Raw genomic sequence first — 21,586 nt, 5'->3', positions numbered from 1 at the left:
AAAAAAAAAAAAAAAACATGATTTCAAACATCCAAGTTCTTGTTGAGCTCATTGTCTATGTTTTTATGACTTCTTATAAGCGTCTATAGGTAGTTATTATGATTTAAACACGTTTGGAAATAATGAATAACTCCATATCTGCAGAGATTCACGAGTGTGTGTGTGTGTGTGTGTGTGTGTGTGTGTGTGTGTGTGTGTGTGTGTGTGTGTGTGTCGCACTTTGGACATGACGGTGTGTGCAACTTATATGTAACGCGTTCCCGGTGCCGACTTTAAAAATCTTTAGAGAGAAAGATGAAATATTTAATGTTTACAAATAAAACTTTGAAATAAGTTATTTGCAAAAAAAAAAAAAAAAAAAAATACATATATATATAGTTTCTTGCAGTTCTTCTGTTTTCCTGTTTTCATTAACTAAATTGAACCAAAACTACTGAAATTCTGTGTTATTACACGCGCATTTTTATTCTAAGTTCACGAACCATTTAACAGCCCTCATCAACATTTACGCAGTAACGAAGTGAAATAGAATATAAAGAAACATTCTCACAATGGTTTACAAAAGCGAAGATTTAGGATCCAGACACACAAAAAACCGCTTTGGAAAAATAAAATAAAAATATTTTCCTGTACGTGAATTTTCAATTAATAGATCAGTTGTTAGAATTTGATTCAAGTTTGGGAAACTTTCAACCAGTGCGCACCCGGACGCGCGCCTACTCCTAATAAAATAAGGGATTTTCTTTATATATCTTTACCAAAGAAACAATTAATGTAATTAACAGCTCTTTCTTGGGTTGATTTCTATTTTGTTGTTGTGTGTATGTGGTTATTTATTTTTTATTTAAAGGTATTTATTTGACGTTGCTTCCACCATCTTCTGTTTGGTTTCCTGTTGCTGGGAATAAAAGTAAAGCTTTTTGGGTGAAACCCTGCGATTTTCGGCTTCTAAGATATTATTCTAAACACACACTTTGTAGCACAAAACAAAAAAGAAGAAAAGAGAGTTTTGTGCCTTATAATATTCACCAAAAATAGAAATATAAAAAGAATTCTAATGCGCAAAGGCGAGCCCAAACTCTTTTCTTCAACTTTTCTTTAGATTTCAGGATATAAAGTCTTTCTAAAAATTGCTTTAAAAAAAAACAAAAAAAAAAAACAGCATCTTCTAACTTTGCGCCGTGACGCGCAGGTGAAATGCGCAAAACACACACTTTTAAAGCAACATTTCACTTCTGCACCCACGGATCAAACCAGATGTCGTTGCTTTATCACACATCTGCAAGAATAATAGCCATGTGTACAGTATGAACGTCAATGATTGGCCCCAAACAGTGGAAACAGGGCCGCTGTCAAAACGCCTTTTCTTTAAAACGTCGGAGGAGAGAAATGACTGAAGGCTCTGAGGCATGTCTGGGACTTATCCACACTCATTCCACATTTACCACATGATCAAGATGAAGGGAACAGCTTATTTTGAGAGATATTAGCAGCAGGCAATAAACTGTCTAAATAATTAGATCGTCAGTGTAAAGTGCTAATTCCAAGGCAAATTGGGATTACATTCAGAACCAGTTTGCTGACATTTAGCAGATCTGTTGAAAGGGTGCATTACAATGTCACAAGTTTCATCTATTGACTCCAAGTACAGTTAAGGCTTTAAAACATGTCGATCTCACTACAATAAAACGTGACACATGCTAATGTGACTGTTTGTGCTTGATTATATACGCTGCAGGACTATGGAGTCAAAATTTATTAAGACCCACTTAGAAGATTAGACAAGAATGTGCCGGATGAGAAAAATTATTTTACTACTTTATAGCTTCTTTCACCATCCACGCGCACAGACTTTAACATCCACACTCAACATAGGAGAACACTGTTTATATACACTTCAAAACAAAGTAACACATATGTTACTTTGCTTGGAATTCTCTTAAACTTTGGGAATGTGTGAAGCAATGTGAAAAGTTCAGCAGGTGCAGTGTCTCTAAAGGGTCTCAGCTAAGAATCTCAGCTATTAGGGTGAGTGTCTGTATACACTTCTCAGATCAAGAGCCACAAGTGAATTGTTGTGATTTCCTGGAACCCAAATTCTATATCATTACATTTATAAATAAGTGCTAAAGAACACAACTCATTTGCAAGAGGCTTTTGCATCCAGAGCCCAGCACCGTCATTAAAATCTCTCACACTGGGTGTTGTTGTTTTTCCCTTGGACAATGAATTTATGTAATATTTTGGATTTTTATTTATTTACACTAAAAATTGGCAAAAATGCAGCAGATTAACAGTTTGGTTATTTACAGGGTTTTTTTTTCTAAGTCGTAGACTCCAACTTAGTGCTCAGCAGATTTCAATGCAAAGTAATTGTTGCATTTGGAACAAATCGTGAGGAGAATTCAAATCAAAAAGTGTTTTCTATTAAGAGCATGGACAGAGATCCAAACGTCTTTCCTTTGAGACAGGACCTGCCCAAATGTACACGTCGTAATATATGACATATTTACTTTATTTTCTTTTCACATGCAATAAAGTGTGCTGTACTTTTAGAGTACAGATTTTTCAAACAGATTTTCCTGTGGACTTGTCAGTAATCCTAAAAGTAGCATTTTATATGGAACAACTGTTTACAAGTAGTCTAGCCCAGTGGTTCTCAAACTGGGGTTGGAGGATCCTCAGAGGTTGTTAAGATGTAGCTTGGGGTTCGTGAAATGATAAATTAAAAAAAAATAAATAAATCACATATAAGTGTATAACTACATACTGTATGGGGTCCAATGCACCAATAAAACAAACATACTTTAAATGTACAGTATATGATACTGGACACGACACACACCTGTATCCTTGTGAAGACTATCAAAAAAATACTTTGGTCAAATAAAGGTACACACATTTGGTTTAATTTGGAATACATTAAACACAATTAATGTTCCGACAAAACTAGTACTAGTTTATTTCTACAACAAAGTTGAAACATTCAAAGAATAGATCATTGCTTTGACATTTAGGGCTACAAAAGGCAGTAAATTGTGTTTATTTGACATGAGGATTATGAGGGGGGCTTTGAAAAAAAAAAAAACCTCCACTTTATAGGTTCCTGGATCCAAAAAGTAAACTATTCACATTCTTTTTAAACTACTTTCTTAAACAAATGCTCAACTTTTTGGGGATTGTGGTTGTTTTAACAACTGTAACTTTTTAGCCACTCAATAGAAGGAGTCTCAGTAAATCTCAGCATCCCACTTTTTCCCGTTTCCTCTCACTCCGTTCAGGCAGAGAAGAAGCACTTTAGGATGTAAAGCGCAGGTAAAACACGTTGATTACACATCTTATGAGTCGCATGCGCCGAGTCGACTATGGCTCTAAACAGAATGAATGAATAATGAGTTGAGTGATGGCCCTTTGGATCAGAGTGTCTATAGTTATAACACTGTGACTATTTGATTTACCATATTGAAATGCTGATGATTGTCCAATAAATAATGCAGAAAGCTACTTTCTGAGTGGCCAAGCAGGGGAAGGAAAAAAAAAAAAAAAAAGTCAAATCCACCTTGCATATAGATGGGGGTGAGCCGTGTCTGTCCCTCTCAGCCGGTGGCCCAGAGCAGCTTTATCATTCATAGGACTAAACAGACAATCAATTCAGCAGCCATGTATGAAGGATGAAGGGATGCGACAAGCTGTGAATGATGAGAAGCCAAAAATCAAAGGGCTCACTCCTTCTTGGCTCTAATGGCCATTACCAGACCAGGCAGCACCAGTAAAATGAGGTTAATCATTTGCACGGATCCTTTCAAAGAAGATTGACTGAACTTGATGTCTGGTCCGATCACTCATAAATATTTACTTTATATTAAGTAGCTGTGTATGCTCCTGTTATTGCACATTGATTTCTGACAAATGCTATTAAATGATTGTTTCAAGTGTGGTCAGTAAATTCCATCAATGTAATGCTGGCACCAAGACTCAATTATTCCCATCGCAAGAAATTAATAATGAATTGAAAGGGACGGAGTAAACACTTGGCAGCCTGGCAGGTATTTGTCATGTTTCTGCTTGAAAAGGTACATCATGGTTGAATAGAGGAAATCATATTGAGAGACAATGCCACCACAGGATCTAATACTGCTAATATTGTATATTCAACCGTCCAATTTAGATTGCTGTACAGTTTAGTGCATGCAACAGTATTGAGCACATGGACTCAGTCCTTTGACCTTATTGACAAAATGAAATCGGAAATTTCCTTTATGGAAAGAGTTAATGTTTTCCAGGCCAGACGTGTTTCCGATTCAATTAGTTTTAATGAAGCTGGTGCTCAGTGGTTACTGAAGTAGAAAAAATAGGCATAAATGCCTGATGGTAATGGAGGACATATTAGGGAGGAAGGGATCGGACACACAGCGCCTGTTTCTAAGTGGTGAAATATCCTTCCATCGGGCTGGTGTAGGAGCCACTGGCTTTTGGACGCAGTGAATTGTATGAGCCTCAAATGATGCATTCGGTCTCTGGGGCAGGTCTGGAGGCGACCGAGGGCCAGACTGTAAAAGCAAGACGAGAAGAAAAAGCTGCTTTTAGTGACGCAAGGGGGTATCATCAAGTGTGCCTTGTTGCTCATCAAAAAAAAAAAAAAAAAAAAAAAAAAAAATTGCATAAATTTAGCACAGGATGTAAAAAATCTGCAATGAATACAACAAAATTACATTTGTTTATTTCCAAAACACACGTGACCATCGACTCTCCATGTTTAGCTTCTACTGGTAATATTGCTCCTGAACGCATGGATGCAAACTGCCCCCTCTATCTGACGTATGATTGTAAAATGTCAACATGGTCTGATGCTCTGGCTCCGTTCCCATAAGGATATGCCCTTATCCCGTGCTATGGTCAGAGCTGCTGCTGCTCCAAGGTAAACGTCAAATCATGTGCATGGTCTAACATCTTCTCAACGTTCCCATTCCTGAGGCTGCTGTCCTGTTTATTTGCATTTAGCTTTGCTTCACAAAAGCAATCTGGATTAAAAAGGCAGTCGACCTGAAAATCCGGAGCTTTAAGTTGCTGATCATTCGTCTCGTTTCCCTTACACCAGTGGTTCCCAAATTTTTCACAATCCTGTACCCCTTCAGACATTGAACCTGAAGCCATGTACCCCCTACTCCTGCACACTTATAAATAAACATAATAATGTAATGTCATATACAATGTAGCCCTACAGTGAAGTTGGTTCCTTAATTGTACCTATCATGCTGAGTAATAATATATAAGTAAAACAATAATGATAATCTGTAAGCACATAAAAAAACATCTTATTCAGAAATATCACTTGATTTATTTAATTAATTAGCCTGATGGTATTTTCAGTGAGAACATTTTTATTTTATTTTGGAAAAATAAATCTACCAAACGTTTGTTGATTGAACATAGACCAGTTGTACAACACATTTATAACCCTGAAACTGTGAAATACAACTCGCTACAACTTTAATGTGAAGGGTGAGGCTGAGAGGATGCACATAACTGCAATGTTTGCCTGAATTTGACAGAGTCTGAGTCTTAAATCGTTCTCCACGCAAAGTCTTTTTTTGTATTTTGTTTTCTTGTTTGTCAAAGCTGAAAATCCACTTTCACACAAGTACGTGACATATAGCAAACGGCATCAAGCACGTGTCTGAGTTCATTAAGCTTTGTATAAGCAATTTAAGCACATCACTGCATAGAAAACTGACACACAAAGTTGAAGAAATCTTCACTGTATGTAATTACAACTTTGAAGTCCAAGCTTTTACATGGAGGCAGAATCTCACCTGAGGTTAAATGATACATAAAAAAGAAAATGAAAGACCTTGAGTACCTGCAAATTGCACATTTGTCATAGCCCTAATCTTAGTTGTCGCTGCACTAAACAGCAGGAGGTAAAAGAGCCTGAAATTCACTCTCCTTTGGTGTATCTAAAGAGGCTTCAACCGCTAACAGCACACACTGACGCATTGTGATGGTTTTACTAATCTCCCACCGCACATATGAGTACACATCTATGGTGAGAAAGTGTTGGTAGATAGCAGGCGGGGGGGATTCTCCAAGGGTCAAGAGGGGACTGTTACGTGTGTTGGACAGAAGGGAGAGGGGGTGGCTGGGGTTGTGGTGTGTGTTTATTTGTGTGCCACAGCAGACAGAGGAGATTCAGCCCGAGCTCCCACACAGCTTTGTCATATCACTGGGAGATTAGGAAACACACACATGTCAAGCTAGGCAGAGCCCGCTGCAATAATGCACCTGTCAGCTCTCAAGATCCACTCAAACCTTGTTCAACCGCTTGTCCTTACATGGTGAGACCAATGCACACACACAAGAAATGCCACTTCAAAAACAGTGAGCCGTTTCATTTGCAGACAGGCAGAAGAAGATCATTTAAGATCAAGACGATATAGAAAATAACCCATCCTCAAAATATCAAAATAATCATAAAGTTTTCCCAAATTCATTTGAGAAAAGTACAATTCTTAATATAATGTGCATAATATGCAAATATTATCATAAACAGTGACTGTAAAAAGTTGGTTAGTTCTGCCTCAGGTGTGTAGTACAAGTTTTCAGTGAAACAGTCCCAAACGTTTGAGACTTTAGGTTGGTTCTTCTTCTGTTGCGCAATTCTTCTACACAATGTAAATGGTGAAGTGACACTGCGCCCAGCAGTTCATGTATGGTACTGCATCGACGCAATTTTTTGTAGTCAACATTATCACTTGTTACTTATCATTTTTGCATTATTGTATATGTCACACACAACTCGAGACGGTCTATATATTCAATTCTATTTTTTCTTTTGCCCCCCAGGCAAGAATCTCAATCTCCGCCTATGAAAATAACACAATATTAAAGTTAAAGAAATGTGAAGTTCAACACACACGCAGGAAAAATAACCAAAAATATTCATCAAAGGTGGTAAAGTAGAAATTTTACATTAAAACCCTGATGAAAAAATATGTTCTTCTCCCCATAATAGAAGAATGAAGACTTTCAAAGAGATTCATCTCCACCAGCATCCAAGGTCAGTGAGCCCAGTCATCAATAGAAGCACTTGGAAAATATAGACTGAGGACTAGAAATGTCCCCCCCCCTCCCACCCCCACAAACCCTCCTCCACCCACACACCCAAAAAAAGGGGGTGTAGAGGGAAGATTCTGACTGAAGAGAATCACTGACCTTCAAACAAGCTCTCTATCCATATAGAGTAGGAGAAGACATGCACAATCCATCAAAAATGCACACGAACTTTCCCTCTTCAAATAGTTCCTGCATGAATAGCAGTCAATGGATCAACTATGAATATTGCATGTACTGATTTGCAGGGGATCAGATTGAATTTGTGGTGCAGAAAACTTCAAAATTTGAGCTTTCATTTGAAAAAATATATGTATTGTTTGAGGAATGAATATAATAATTGATGCAAAGAGACTGCTGATGATAAAGTCAGTATTTACAAAAGAAAGAAGAATTCAAGAAGATTCAAGTGATACCAAAACATTCCAAGCTCCTGGACATGAAATTGCCCTTTTTTTTTTTTTTTGCAACGTTCTCTCTTCAGGAATGGAAAGATCAGTGTTAATTTTCAGCCGGTCTTTGATTGAAAGAACTTTGGCTTCCTCTGGCGCGACATGGATGCCACAGGTCAGTGGTTGGTGCAGTGTTGCATGAAGCAAACAAATAGAAAAAGGCACCTTGTGGCACTTGACTCTCGCCAGAATGCGACCGACGGCAAGCCCGCCAGCATCCTATAGTAATGACCAGCAAGCACCTTATAACCACGGAAAGGGAGGGAGAGCGTGAGAGAAAGAGAGGGAGGGGCGGGATGGGTGGGTTTATTGTGGCGGGGAGGGAGAAATTAGAGAAAGAAAAAAAAACAAAGACAAATGGAGGATTTAAAATAGAAAACATGGCTGAAGAAGTAAGTCAGAATTAAATCAGAAAAATAAAAAAAAAAAACAGATAAAAACTACACCATGAGTGAGAGAGAATGGGAGAAAATGAGTAAACAAAGGGTTTCAGGATGAACTGGATGTCTGTAATATAACCTTAACCCTAACCAGTGCTTACCCTAACACCAACAGCTATTGTATTTCATCCACTAAAGCAGGGGTGTCAAACTCATTTTAGTTCAGGGACCAAATGCGGACCAGTTTTAATCTCGTGTGGGCCAGAGATGATTGGGAGTAAAATGAGGAATTTGATCATTCTTATGCCCTAGTTTCCACTTCCACATATACTGTAGTATTATTTAAAGTATGTACGGCACCAACAAGATCCAAGCAATAAGCAACAGATATAAGTGCCTGAAGAATCTTAAATTTCCTTGATTTTGTGATCAATTTTTAATTAATTTGGGGAAATTTTGGGGAATAATTTGAGTTAAATTGTATAATTTTGGAGTACTTGCAACAATTGTGTTATTGGTTATTTACACAATGACTCATGTTTTCTCTGTCACTTTTACTTTCTCCTTTGGGCCGAATTGGGGGCTTTAAAGGGCCGGATTTGGCCTCCAGGGGTTGAGTTTGACACATAGGCGCTAAAGGGTCAATGACTTGTAAGGATTTCACCGAATAATATCTTATAAAATGGGCATCACTGGACAAGGTTTGCATGAATATTAGAAATAATAAAAATAGTTAGAAATCTTATACACGACTATAATATAACTAATTAAAGATTAGTCACCACATGATATCTTGACACTTTGAATAACAGAATAAATTCTGAGTTACTATATTTGGTATCTTTTAGTGCATTTAAACCTTTTTTAAATGAAAACAATGCAGATGGATAGAATAGTTAGGCATTACGTCATTGACCCAAATAAACGATTACAACCTAGAGCACATGTCAAACTTAAGGCACGGGGACCAAGTTGGGGACGCCAGGGCCGGCCCGCAGAAAGTATTTGTTGAAAGTAAAAGTTACAGCAAAAACAGTAAATTATTTTGTAAATGATCATATAAATTGTAGCTGGGGGTTGCAATACTACATTATTTACATTATATATAATACAAAATGGAAAATTCGCAAATTTGGAGATAATTGCTTAATATTCAGGATTTTGCTTTAATTTCTGCTATTGTCCTGGTCCAGCCCACTTCAGGTCAAACTAGGTCATATGTGGCCCTTAAGCTAAAAGGAGTTTGACACCCCTGACCTAGAGGAGCATGATATATTTACTAAGGATTTTAAACATTTACAGATATTGTTAACATGGAGGTTTATAAACAGGTTTAGCAAAAAAAAAAAAAAAAAATAAACAAACAAAAAACACAATTCAATTCATCTGAAATGAGTTATGCTAAAAGATTGAATAGATGATATCAAGTGGGAGACCACTGAGAATTCCAGGTGCCACAGTGGGGTACAGTCGCTCCAGGGGTATCTGTCATTGTGTCCTTGGGCAAGGCACTTCACCCACATTGCCTCGTATGAATGTAGTGTGTGAGTGAGTGTTGGTCGGAGGGCACACTATGGCAGCTTCCGCTTCCGTCAGACTGCCCCAGGGCAGCTGTGGCTACAATAGAAGCTTTCCACCATAAGTGTGGAGTGAAAGAATAATGCCTTAATTCTGTAAAGCGCTTTGAGAGTCTATGAAAAAGCACTATATAAAATCCAATGCATTATTATTATCATTATTATATAATTATTTACAATTAATCTCTGCATAACTGCTAAACTCCCAAATCTCCCACTAAACACAGTTGGTGATCAATTTGCATCATGGGTTATGTAAAGAAAAGTAACTAATTGATGAAACTAAAGTATAATTTTGCAGCATTAATCTACAGTATATAGTAAATGACTGGATGTTTGAAGGACCTGAACAAACTTAGTTCTGTTGATGGGATAAAGGAGAGAAAAAGCTAAGGGCGTTAATGCTGCTGCTGCTGCTGCTGCAGGAGGGAGAAGAGAGTCGAACATCCTGTGATAAAACAAGGAAAATAATTCTGATTATCACAGAGGCCTGCAGCATTAGACAGACAGTTGGGACTCATCTCAAAACTCAGGAGACAAGAGGCAAGGCAAGAGGTCACAATTATGCCCCGCTCGCTGCACTCCCCTCCTCATGAAGTCCTCTAATATATTCGGTTAGTTCCTGTATGGCACGGAGGGAAAATTCTAATTAAAGGGAGGAGGGAATTTTGACACATGAGGTAGAGATCAATATTTAGCACCATAATCAGCTATTCTTGATGGCTTGACAGTGTCACAGTGAGCAGACTGAGACTCTCCATTAGAGGCTTTTCCATTCAGGCAGGAACAGACAGGCAATCAGCCAAACAGGCAGGTTACAGAGAAGTGCCAAACTCCCAGCCATCATGAATCAAAGCAAGCGAGGCCTCTCGTGCTTCTTTTTGCTTTGCTTTTTATCTTCATTCATCCTCTTAAGGGGGAAAAGTGAACTCTGTCAGGCTGCTTTGTGAAAAACATGCGGAGGGGAAGGAAAAGAAAGGAAGAAAAACGCGATGGAGCTGATACAGTAGATCAGGATGAAGTGCAGCTGTCACGACTTTGGTCTCTAAGATGATTGTAAAGTACACAGATGGTTCTGTCCATGTGTTGAGTGATTTCTCTTTTCAGTTTGACAAATATTTCCTTCTTTTTATCTCCTGAAACTGATGATCTGTGTAAATTCATAAAATAGAATAAATATAAAATAAATCATAGGATTCAAATAATGACCTTTCCTTATTAAACGTGTATGCATGGATTTATATTGTGTTGATGAAGTTATGTATAAAGAAACATTTTGTAAAAAATATATATACATTGTGTGAGAAAGATTAACATATTATTGAATTGATGTATTTATTTAACTAAGCTACAACATTTACTGGGGTCACCTGGAATTAAAATGGGGTCGCCTAACATGTCTAGTAATTGGTTAAAAAAAAAAAAAAAAAAACACAGGTAAAAACAGATTGAAATTCTATTTTTAACATTTTTGAATTGTTATTTTTCAAATACACAACACACCCCATAAATATCAAATAACTGTATCCTACGCCTAACCTTTCCCAAATATATAACTAGTTCAATATTCATTATTTATCTTTAATAAACATGGTCAGAAACTAATTCGAGAAAAAAATGGAGTTACCACCTGTAAAAGGTTTTTAGATACTCTTACTTATGTGGTAATTTGATTCTTGCAAGTAATAAAACAAAGAGATGCAATTTCCTTTAAGTAAATACAACAATTATTAGCGCAAACTTGGGATTTACAATTTAGCTAATTTTTCCACAACCGCCATCAATGTTATTGTTCATCAAATGGTTAAACACACTAAAACAAGAGCACACACATGAGATCATAGGCGGCCGATCCTCTGACATGGATAGTGAGCACTGACTTGGTATTAGAAACATACTGCTGTTTCCAGAGGGCGAGACAGAGGGCTACGGTGTGTCAATTTAAAAGGTGTGTGTATATGTGTCTGTGTGCGTGCATGTAGGTGGGGAGAGGGGAGAGGGGGGGGGAGGGGGGTGAATGTTGCAGCCCAGCCCAGGTTGTCCCCTGTCTCCATGTGTCAGCCCATCTTCTTGTTCTTGCATGTCACTGACACACACGTGGGCACTTATCAACCCAAGTTGCTCCAATTAATGGCTGTCCCACTGCGCTGTCCGATGTGTGGCGCCGGCCAAGGTGACAAGATATGGTCCGGGATCTGTCTCACCAGTGACATAAAGGGAAGGAAATTTAAAAGGGAAACGGGATGCAAACACACATCGGCTCACGCTGAGCCCAGATAGGTAGATAACAAAGAGTAGTGTCAATGAGTGGTAGCGAGGATTCTCTAATTACTCACTGCAATCTATCTAAGTCACTGGCCTTCTAATTTGATTTATCAGAATGCATAAAACCTCTAGGAATAATGCCCTTATTAGAAGGACAGAACTGACGTGGGGGGGACAAGAGGTCTGCAGAAAGGAGGGGGCGAGCAGAGATTTAGGCATCCATTACAGTCAAAAGGAGAATTAATAGTTATTAATCCACAAACATCGCTTCCATTCTGCCTGATAATGCCGTGCTATACTTGAAGACAATCTACTTTGCACTTGCGTCACCAAAAATACATGGTGGCCTATAACTATAAACTATAATGTCATTAGGTAAACATAGATCTGATCTACATCTACGTCTCAGAAAACCAGCAGTGGAAAAAGCCAGATGACGCAAAACAAGTCTGCAGAGCTGGAAAAAAAAAAAAAAACACTTGACACAACAATAAATAAATCAAATGGCCCCTGATGGCTTTATCGTTTTCCTTGTGGCCAGTTCAAAGGTCTTTAACTCCTTAACTAAATTCTTGACTGACAAATTCAATTGCTGTCAGTACAGCAGGGCCTTCAATGGTGATATGTGCATTTTGATTCAATTTCCTCCCCCCACAAATACCTACATATACATATTGTTTATCTGGTTATGGGCACAAAAGATCAATACTTGGATCTGTGCTTTGTCATTTTATAAGTGCATCATGAAATAGCAAGATATTCATCTAATTTAATTCAACAAAAGCCACAAAGATTGTTAATTTTGAGCTATTAAGCTTCGGCAATATTTACAATGTCTTTTTTTTTTTGACTGTTGATGACTCGTGTTTGTCCCTTCGTAGAGGAAAATAACATTTTATATGTTTTCAAATTGAATCTAGAAAGGTCAATTTTTTAACAAAATGTAGTCGGCTAAATCGAGGATGAGGAATGTGATACTCATAATGAATCGTATTCTGAAAGAAAGTAAAAGCTTGTACTAAAATATAAATCGGAATGAAAAAAAAAAATAGAAAATTAGCAAAAATACACTTTTAAACCACATTTGTGGAAACACAATAAAGGAAATCTATTGATTATCGACACTAATAGGATAAATCAAGGATGAGGAATGTGATCATGATAATTAATCAAGTTTAAGCTCATAATAAAAAAATAAACCTGTGTGGGAAAATAAAAATAGAAAATTAGCAGAAATACGCTTTTAAATCACATTTGTGGAAACACAATAAAGCAAATCTGTTGATCATCGACACATCTATAAACAGCTTGTGAGTTTAATGGTGAGTCCCGTGTTGTGTGGTGAAGTGTTGCTGAGTGGATTGCATGTGTGCTGCTGCTGCGGCTGCTGCTGCTGCTGCTGCTGCTGCTGCGCTGTCAGTCACACAGAGGCAGTATTTAGACAGAGAGCTGAGAGGTCTGCTACGCCGCCAGCTCCTGCCTTTTAAACAGCCCTTTCCTCAGAGAGACAGCTTAGCACTGAGTGCCAGTCAACCTCGCCCGCCCGGCCGTGCACCCTCATACATGCACAGTACACACATGCACACGCTTGCACATGGGAACCCTTCCTATGAGGAGAAATGATCATTTATGGTCGGATCTAAAAGTAAATTGTGATGGTCTATCATGCTGTTACGACAACGTGATACAACAAAAGCATCTGGACAGCAAATTCATCAGTATTACTTGAATGGAGGAACAAGCTCATACAGCATTACATGGCTGACAGGTAAGATGAATCTAGGCATCCCGGCGCATCCAGGGTCTTCATAGACCTTCAGTCATGGGCTGTAGTAAAGACTGAAGGATGGCCACGAGTCGGTGGAGATAACCCATCACGGCCTGTCTGCGTTCCCATATTATGCCGCTGTCCTGTAGAGCGCCTGCCTGGGACAACGCTGCGCTGCCTGCTGTCCACCTTATTGACAAACCTGCACGGTGTCAGCCAGTCACTCACACTTCAACCGAGTGTCTGTCATCCCACTCAAACAGTTAGACGCTGACGCCTTTTCACGTGAATGAAGATTCTTCAGTGACGGATAAAGGAAGAGAGAAAAAAAAAAAAGAAAGAGTGGATGGCCTTTAAGGAGAGGGGGGAAGAAGAAGAAGAAGAAGAAGAAGAAAAACACAGCAAGATTAGCACCTCTCTTCAAAAGGAGAGACTTATAATTTGCAATAATGGCACACCAATAGCACCTGGAGAGAAAATTACAGGAAAAAGCCGATCTGAAATATCCTTTTAACTGGCAGAAACACATTCATTGTAGACAGAAGTCTTGTTTACTTGGTAAAATGGCATCAATTAGGAGCGGATGGCAAAATTAGCATATTCTCTTAATGGACTGGCCTTTCTTGCGCTGCGCTCTCGCACTGATTGTATGGAAGGGACATGTTAAGGGAGACTAAGAAAAGGTCAGGTGTCTGCACCGTTCAGGTGATCATATTTTTCACCAAACAGTTATGCATTCTCCACGGCTATTGTCATGTTATCCTGCAGCAGAGAGCAAGCAACATTCCTGCATGCAAATAATTCTCTTTGTTTTTTAAAAATACAGTCGAAAACACGTCGCTCAATCTCACACCTGCAGGATTCCAAAGGCATGCATCACTTAGAAATGTATAGACTGAGAAAACCTCATGTTATTCCAGTGTGTGTGCATAAAGTAATGTAGGTATAAGGGACGTCGTTTAACAAAGTAACATTACAAGTACTCACGTTACTGTAATTGAGTTGCTTTTATGGGTGCATGTACTTTTTTTAAGTATATTTCTAAATCAGTAATTTTACTTGTGCTTAAGTACATTTTAAAAGGACTAAAGTAATTTGTTACATTTCTACGACAAAATTATAGCAATGCAAAGGTAACATATTTTACCTTTAAATTTAATTACAATACACTCGCATAATTAGAAATAAATTGATTCCATTTTACTTGTACTTAAGTACGTTTTAAAAGAAGTAAAGTCATTCATTGCATTTCTACATCCAACAATTACTGAGTAAATTATTATTTTTTTGTTTTAAAATTGAAAACAGAAATTTTGAAACTACAAAAAAATGAAATGACCAGACGACAACCAAATGCATCGCATCATATCCGACCAATCAGATTAAACGTAATGCACGGCACCAAAACAGCATTGAATGCCAGTTTTAGAGTTCATAAATTTAGATATACTACATTCAGCCTGATCATTATTTTTATTCTGAGATGAATGCATTGGTTTATTTGAAAAAGATTTCTACATTTTGACCAAATTTTATTTTATTCAGATAAATTAAGTTCCAATTGTGCAAGATTTGATCTCTTCTTTTTTAAGTTTATACATGAGATGTTTACTGTATGCAAAGGAACCGTGGCAAAATGCATTTCCAAAAGTAAACGTAAGGGGTGAAAATAACTAGTAACTTTTACTTTGAGTACTATTTAATTGAGCTACTTTTGACTTTTACTTGAGTATTTCATGTATGACTTACTTGTACTTGAGTAGCATATACCAGTACTCTTTACACCTAAACAAATCCATTTTATTGATGACATTTTGCAACTTTGTTGGCTGATAAATTATAAAATATAAGTATTTTTCTTATTAATGTCACATTACAGTATATAGCTTAAGGAATGATCAGGTTTTTTTTTTTTTTAACCAGATAATAGTTGCAGACCGCCATTCTCTCTTAGCCCTCCCCCCACTGCTCCCACCACCCCAAATTGACTGGTCTTGCACAGTTGCAGCTGAACAAGAAAGGAATTGCTAGTGTCAAGACACAGTTTACAAATATGACATCTCCTCTGGTAAGGCTGGAAATATGAAATATTGATTTATGTGCAGTAAAAGGTCTTATAAAAATGATCACATACACATGAGGGATTAATGCGCGCAAGATCAATAGAAATTTCATTCTTGACACTGGACTGTCACCTATGGTGAAATGCTAAAATAAAGAAATCAATATTATCTATGAAATGTCAAATTTATTATAATTATGTGGATGAAAGCTGGCCAAGTGGTTCCCGGGGGGCTGAGAGGGATAGGTTACCACTTTCAAGCATCCCTCATGTCCCTCCTTCTCGTGCTGCCAATTTTTGAGAGCAATATTGGTGTAAAGGGGTTTCACCCGTTACGTACGGCCTTGTTGAAACAAATTCCTCCAGGAATATTTAACTGTGGGAAGACTGACAATGGACAGAGCTGCAGTTCATAGCCCAAAGGTTGTGTAGTTAACAGCTGTTAGCTTCGGCACAAATTGTATGACTTTGCCCTCTCGATTGAAACCTATTTGGCAGCTGCTGCTGACATGGATAAGTCACAGGCCACTAAAGTCTGACACCTGAGCATGTGTCCTGGTTTAAAGATGACAGATACAGTCATGTTGCATATTGATCCAGAGACCACACTGTAGCATTAATAACATTGTTTTCTATTTTTTTACCTCAAAAAGGTGACAGAAATAAACAAAGCTGAAGATAAATTGTTGAATTACTTATTGAAGTTATATATATATATATATATATATATATATATAAATTTCTTCAGCTTTAGGTTTTTATGCGTTATTGCAGTGGTTCCCAATGTTTTTTGTCCCGTGTACCCACTTTGCATTTTTGTCAAATCATGTGTACCCCTTTTCATATCAGAAGTATCGTCTCCATATTTTCATACGCTCTCCTAAACCCTTACGCTTGTCTCGAACATTGGTTTCCAAAAGCTTAACCTACAAATTGAGTGGAAATCAAAGTGAAAATTATTTTTAAAATATTGTGCAACTTTTATATGATTGCTTCAATAGCAAATAAATACGGACTCCTTTGTAAAATGTAGCCAATTATTGTCTCCTATTGTCAGAAGTATAATAGTGGTTCTCAAACTATTTTTGCTCAAGTACCCCATTTCTCTTATTTCTGAATCCAAGTACCCCCTTTGTCTAACTATAAAGCATAATAATAGAATTAATGAGTGATAATACACATTTGAAAAAAATCACATTTTGTAAATAAGTGGAATTAAACTGTATTTCGTGCCTCCTGAATAGGTTTATTTCTCTAGTTTTTATCATTGTTGGTCATCATGTCTTGTGTGAGACTCACTTGTATTTTCAGTTCATGTTCTAATCAAGATCATTTCCATTATGATTATTATGAATATCATCTTAAACTAAAAATAAAAATGATAAGCCCCAATATTTAATTTTCCACTCTATCTCAAGTACCCCCTGTAGTGCCATCGCTTCCCCCTAGGGGTACACGTACCCCCATTTGAGGAAAATCTGCTCTACAGCATAAAATAATCATCTTTCAATACATTACAAGAACATATGGTATTTTATTGAGCAATAATACTGTTAGCTTGTGGTAAATTTGTCCAAAAAAGGAACTAGGAACATTTCCAATTATTATTTAAATGAATGTAATGCAATGTGCTCATGTACCTCTGTTTGGGAACCACTGAGTTATTGAGTGTTTCTCAAACTTCACTCTGGGTTGTTTTTCTGGCATTGCGTTCAAACTGAAAAAGAAGGTACTTTTGTTCCTCCACATGTTTCCCCAAGTCTAATTAATATCTTTTGAATGTATGGCAATCAATTTATTTAATCAATGGTGGGAAACGCCTCTGGCCTTCTAAAGGTCACTGTGATATGGAACGGGAAATCACCGCAGAGCCAGCTCACACAGGGGCAAACAGGTAATATACATGTGGCATGGAAACTTTGCATGTCTGATCATAGCGTTGCATGAAACAGCTGGGAATTTCAGTCCCAGATCTAGAATTGTAGGGAAAAAGTCCTTTTTTTTTTTCCTCCACCAAGTGGCCCAGTGTGTGTGTGTATACACTCCAGAGCGTGGCAGCTGTGTAATCCCTTTAACAACCGACTGGGCTATTAAATGAACCGATGGTGCAGCTGCAAATAGCCAATAAAGCCTGCACAATATCATCCCTATTAAACAGTAATCTCAGTAGGCTTAAGAAGTCCTCTGAAAAAACAGGGAGGAAAACCATAACAAAATGTAATCAAGCAAAAACATGGGGATTTTCCTCCTCCAAATCAGCAAAACTGTTTTTTTTTTTTTTTTTTTTTTACTGTGGCTTACATGAAAGGTGTTCAGTGGTCCTCCTCCGCTTCAGGTGACGACCACCGTGTGCCGCCTTATCACAAATACAGACGCACACAACAAATAAAAGCAGCCTGTCAATCGAACCAATTTATCACCACGGATATTAACAGAGGAAAGGGGAAACGGGCAGAAAAAAAAGAACAAATTGTGCAGTTACATTTTAAAAGTGGCCAAATCGAATTCATGGGATCACAATTTGAGAGATAGATGCCGGTTGATTTTTCTTCTCTTTTACCAGCTTATGTGCTCTGTCACATGAAAGCGGCGCTGAGAGCTGCTGTTGATGGAGCCTTTGAGCCTGGGAGAGGAGGCCAACGCAGCCTCTTGAAGGGGGGGGCCGGGGACAGCGATAACCGGAGGAGGCTGCGGGAGCTCCCTCCGCCGCTGAGGGAAGGTGTTCCAACTTATCAGAGTCTGCACACGGGGAATGATTACCCCCTCTGCCGGACCGATTACTGCTGGCTGTCTGGGTCAAAAGCAGGCCAGGATGAAAGAGAGAACTGAAGCCTCCTATCCTGCCTCCAATCATCCATTAGCACTCAGAGCGAGAAGCTCGTCTAACCCCCCCACACACCCCTTTTTACACCTTTATTCAACATTGGCTTGTCAGTACGGTGCATAAGAAGCAAGAGCGACATAATCACATGCAGGCGGGACTCTCACTCACACCCGTGTGTCATCAAGAGGCTACAAATGTCATTTATGGATTTCACTATAGAAACTTCCTCAACATATTATTTATTCATCTGAGTTTGTTTAAGAACAACCTCCATCATCTGCGAGGTGAAGCAACGTGTTTACACTCTTGATGCAGCGCGTACACGCTGATCCGCTAACTTGAACGAGGATATGAAAAAGGCCAGATTGCTTAAAAACAACAGACACACCAAACACAAGTCAGAACATCCTCTGCTTCTTGTTTGCTGTATTCAAATAATGCAGACTAAGTTATGAATAATGTACCCAGGATTGTCTGCATGGACATCGATTCTGTTTATTTCTCCACTGAAAACAAGCATTGATTCTATACAATGCAGCTGAACAAGAAGCCCCATCACCCTGAAACTGGTCCCCATGCTCCGAAGTGGCAGAGAAGCTCCACTCAGACCATCTACATTTAATGCTTCACTCTGTATGCATTTCATCATGTTATGGATGGACAACGGACTGGCACAGCACAGCTGACCAGACTCACCTCTGCTTCTAACAGCACAACCATTCAGATTAAGGTCAGTGCTTCTGGTATAGCTATTTCACTCTCCAAGCCAATAGTTGCTACAATCTCAGATGAATAGAGTGTAAAAATCCGTTTTTTCCCCCCAATACATGAGCACAGGTCAGTACGTGGGTCCTTGTAAGAATACAGCAGAGAAATACACCTCAAATGAGTATTTCCATTGACAAATTTGTTTGGTTGTATAGAGGCCTGAGTCTCAAAGGAGTGGTTCTATAGCTGTGGGAATTTGGGACATTTGAGCAGTATTGCTGCTCCCATGAGTGTGTGATTCCATGTGACTACCGTTGTTTACCGACTGCATCTCAACTACCAGAACGGCAAAACACAGATTTTTGGAATTTAAAGTAATATACAGACTTTTTTTTTTTTCTTGCAAACTACAGACTACAATTGACAAGTGTTTTTAGCACGAGCAAGTTCATCATATATTACAACTGATTCTAAAGTTTTAGATTGGCGAGGATTCATCTTGTTTTTGTTTGTCAGTTTTCCAGCATTTCAGATCCAAAACATGAAAAAGAAACTGTGAATACACATGATTATGAAGCAAAAGACTGTTCCAAAGTGTAAAGTTTATTATTATTAATATTATTATTATTAATAACAATATATATTATTTAGTGGCACCTTTTATGGTAGGTCACAGTACAGGCTTCAACTTTAAAAAAAAAAAAACATTAAATGCATAACATTTAGAGGTGGAAAAGATAGCGCAGTTGTTCAAAGGCAGTAGGCATGTTAAAACCCTGATAAACAGCTATTCTACTAATAAAATTGTTGAATGTAAAGTTTGCGTTTTGCTCAAAATATACGCAGGTGCCTTGAATATTTGTTACATCTCTGTATCAGTAGTAAGTAAGTAAACTTTATTTGTATAGTGCTTCTCACAGACAGTACTCACAAAGTGCTTTACAGTAGTAAAAAAATATAATAAAATGTAATAAAAAAAAAGTAGTATAAAGTAGGGTGTGTATTGCATGGCATCTGGCGATACGATTCGTAACCCGATACATAGGTCAAGATACGATATATCCCGATATTAAAGTATAAGGTGATTATTGCGATTTTTTAAAAATATACGACTTAAGAAACGTGTACACCTTCACGAGAACATTATGTATGAAATATATATTTTTTGGCATATTTTACACTCAAAACATTGGCTTTAACATGCCATGTGTCAACAACTTCAAATAAAAACAACAACATACAATCTGCCTGTGGCTTTTAAACCAACTAAATGCCTAGAACAACAAATAAATGCAGAAAGTTAGTACTTTCTTTATAGATTTTATTGAAAAAACACAAGCTGGTCAACATGCCCAGGTTTCAGTGCACTTATTTGTGCAGTTAATGTCTCCTGCAGTGGAAAAGACTTTCCTGGGTAAATAAAGGTATAAAAAATAAATAAATAAAAAATCGATATGGATGCCTTTTGAATCGATCCGAGAATCGCGCGACGTAATATCGCCAACACCCCTAGTATAAAGTTTAACAAAACAACGGTAGGTCAGGTTGAACAAGAATGCTCGCCGAAACAAGTAGTAGGTTATGTTTTTAGTTAGCACAAAAGGTTGAAATGGGGTAAAGTCAATTTCTTTTTTAAGCACAGGGAGTGCTATGGCTCACAAAAATGGAATTATTGTAATAATATATGGCTTTTGGATCATCTGTGAAAAAAAAAAGAAAGTATGCACCTGCCCCAATGTGTGAAAGTTTTCCTGTACGTGAAAAAGCAAGTTTAGATCTGACAAAAAAGCAAAGGGCATTGTTTTTGTACTGATCATGTAAATATACATAGAAGTTGATTTATTGATTTATCTCATCATTTCATGGATGTTTATTAATTTGTGGCAACTTTTAATGATCAAAACTGAAAATGTTGCGACATGAATGAAATGCAGGAAATCCCACTCCTCCTTCAGTGTCTGAATTCATGGGAGTCCCAAATCAGCAAAGGTGACACATTTCTGAGGCCACCCCCCAAAATAAAGCAGGAAATCTAACTACATAGCAAGCACTTCCTGTGGAAATGCTGTTTTCAATGATCCAAAGCATCTCGTCTTGTCCTTTTCACATGCTTCCAATGAATTATGTATCTGTGGTGATTTATGGTACGCCAACCTTCCACTTCTTCTTCTTTCTCAACGTGATGTCTGACATGGATTTTTCCCAGGAAGCCAACTGGGAAAACCAAAATTGCTCAATTTAAGGAAGTAATTAAAACTGTCTGCAATCAATATTTATCTTTAGGAGGACCCTGGTGGGGGCTTAGTGATTCACCATCCCCCCCTCCACCACCACCACCGTGCCTATGTCTGACCCTCGTCCCTTCGCTATTCAGCTTCTTCAAATAAGCAACAAACAGAAACAAGCTGTTCCTACTCAAGGCCAAAACTGACCTGTGACA

General features: G+C 38.0%; 1 long non-coding RNA gene across 1 annotated transcript; it reads left to right on the top strand.

Moving 5' to 3' along the window:
* The first annotated feature begins 760 nt into the window (after positions 1-760).
* On the top strand, positions 761-20,398 carry LOC114455596 (uncharacterized). Its single transcript, XR_003672743.1, has 3 exons — positions 761-774; positions 3,871-3,874; positions 20,265-20,398. It is a non-coding gene; the product is annotated as an uncharacterized LOC114455596 (long non-coding RNA).
* The last annotated feature ends 1,188 nt before the right edge of the window (positions 20,399-21,586 follow it).

This window comes from Gouania willdenowi, chromosome 21 (assembly GCF_900634775.1).
Source record: "Gouania willdenowi chromosome 21, fGouWil2.1, whole genome shotgun sequence".
In the NCBI taxonomy this organism is placed as follows: domain Eukaryota; kingdom Metazoa; phylum Chordata; class Actinopteri; order Blenniiformes; family Gobiesocidae; genus Gouania; species Gouania willdenowi.
Note: the sequence above shows the minus strand (reverse complement) of the source record. Positions and strands in the feature narration are given on the sequence as shown.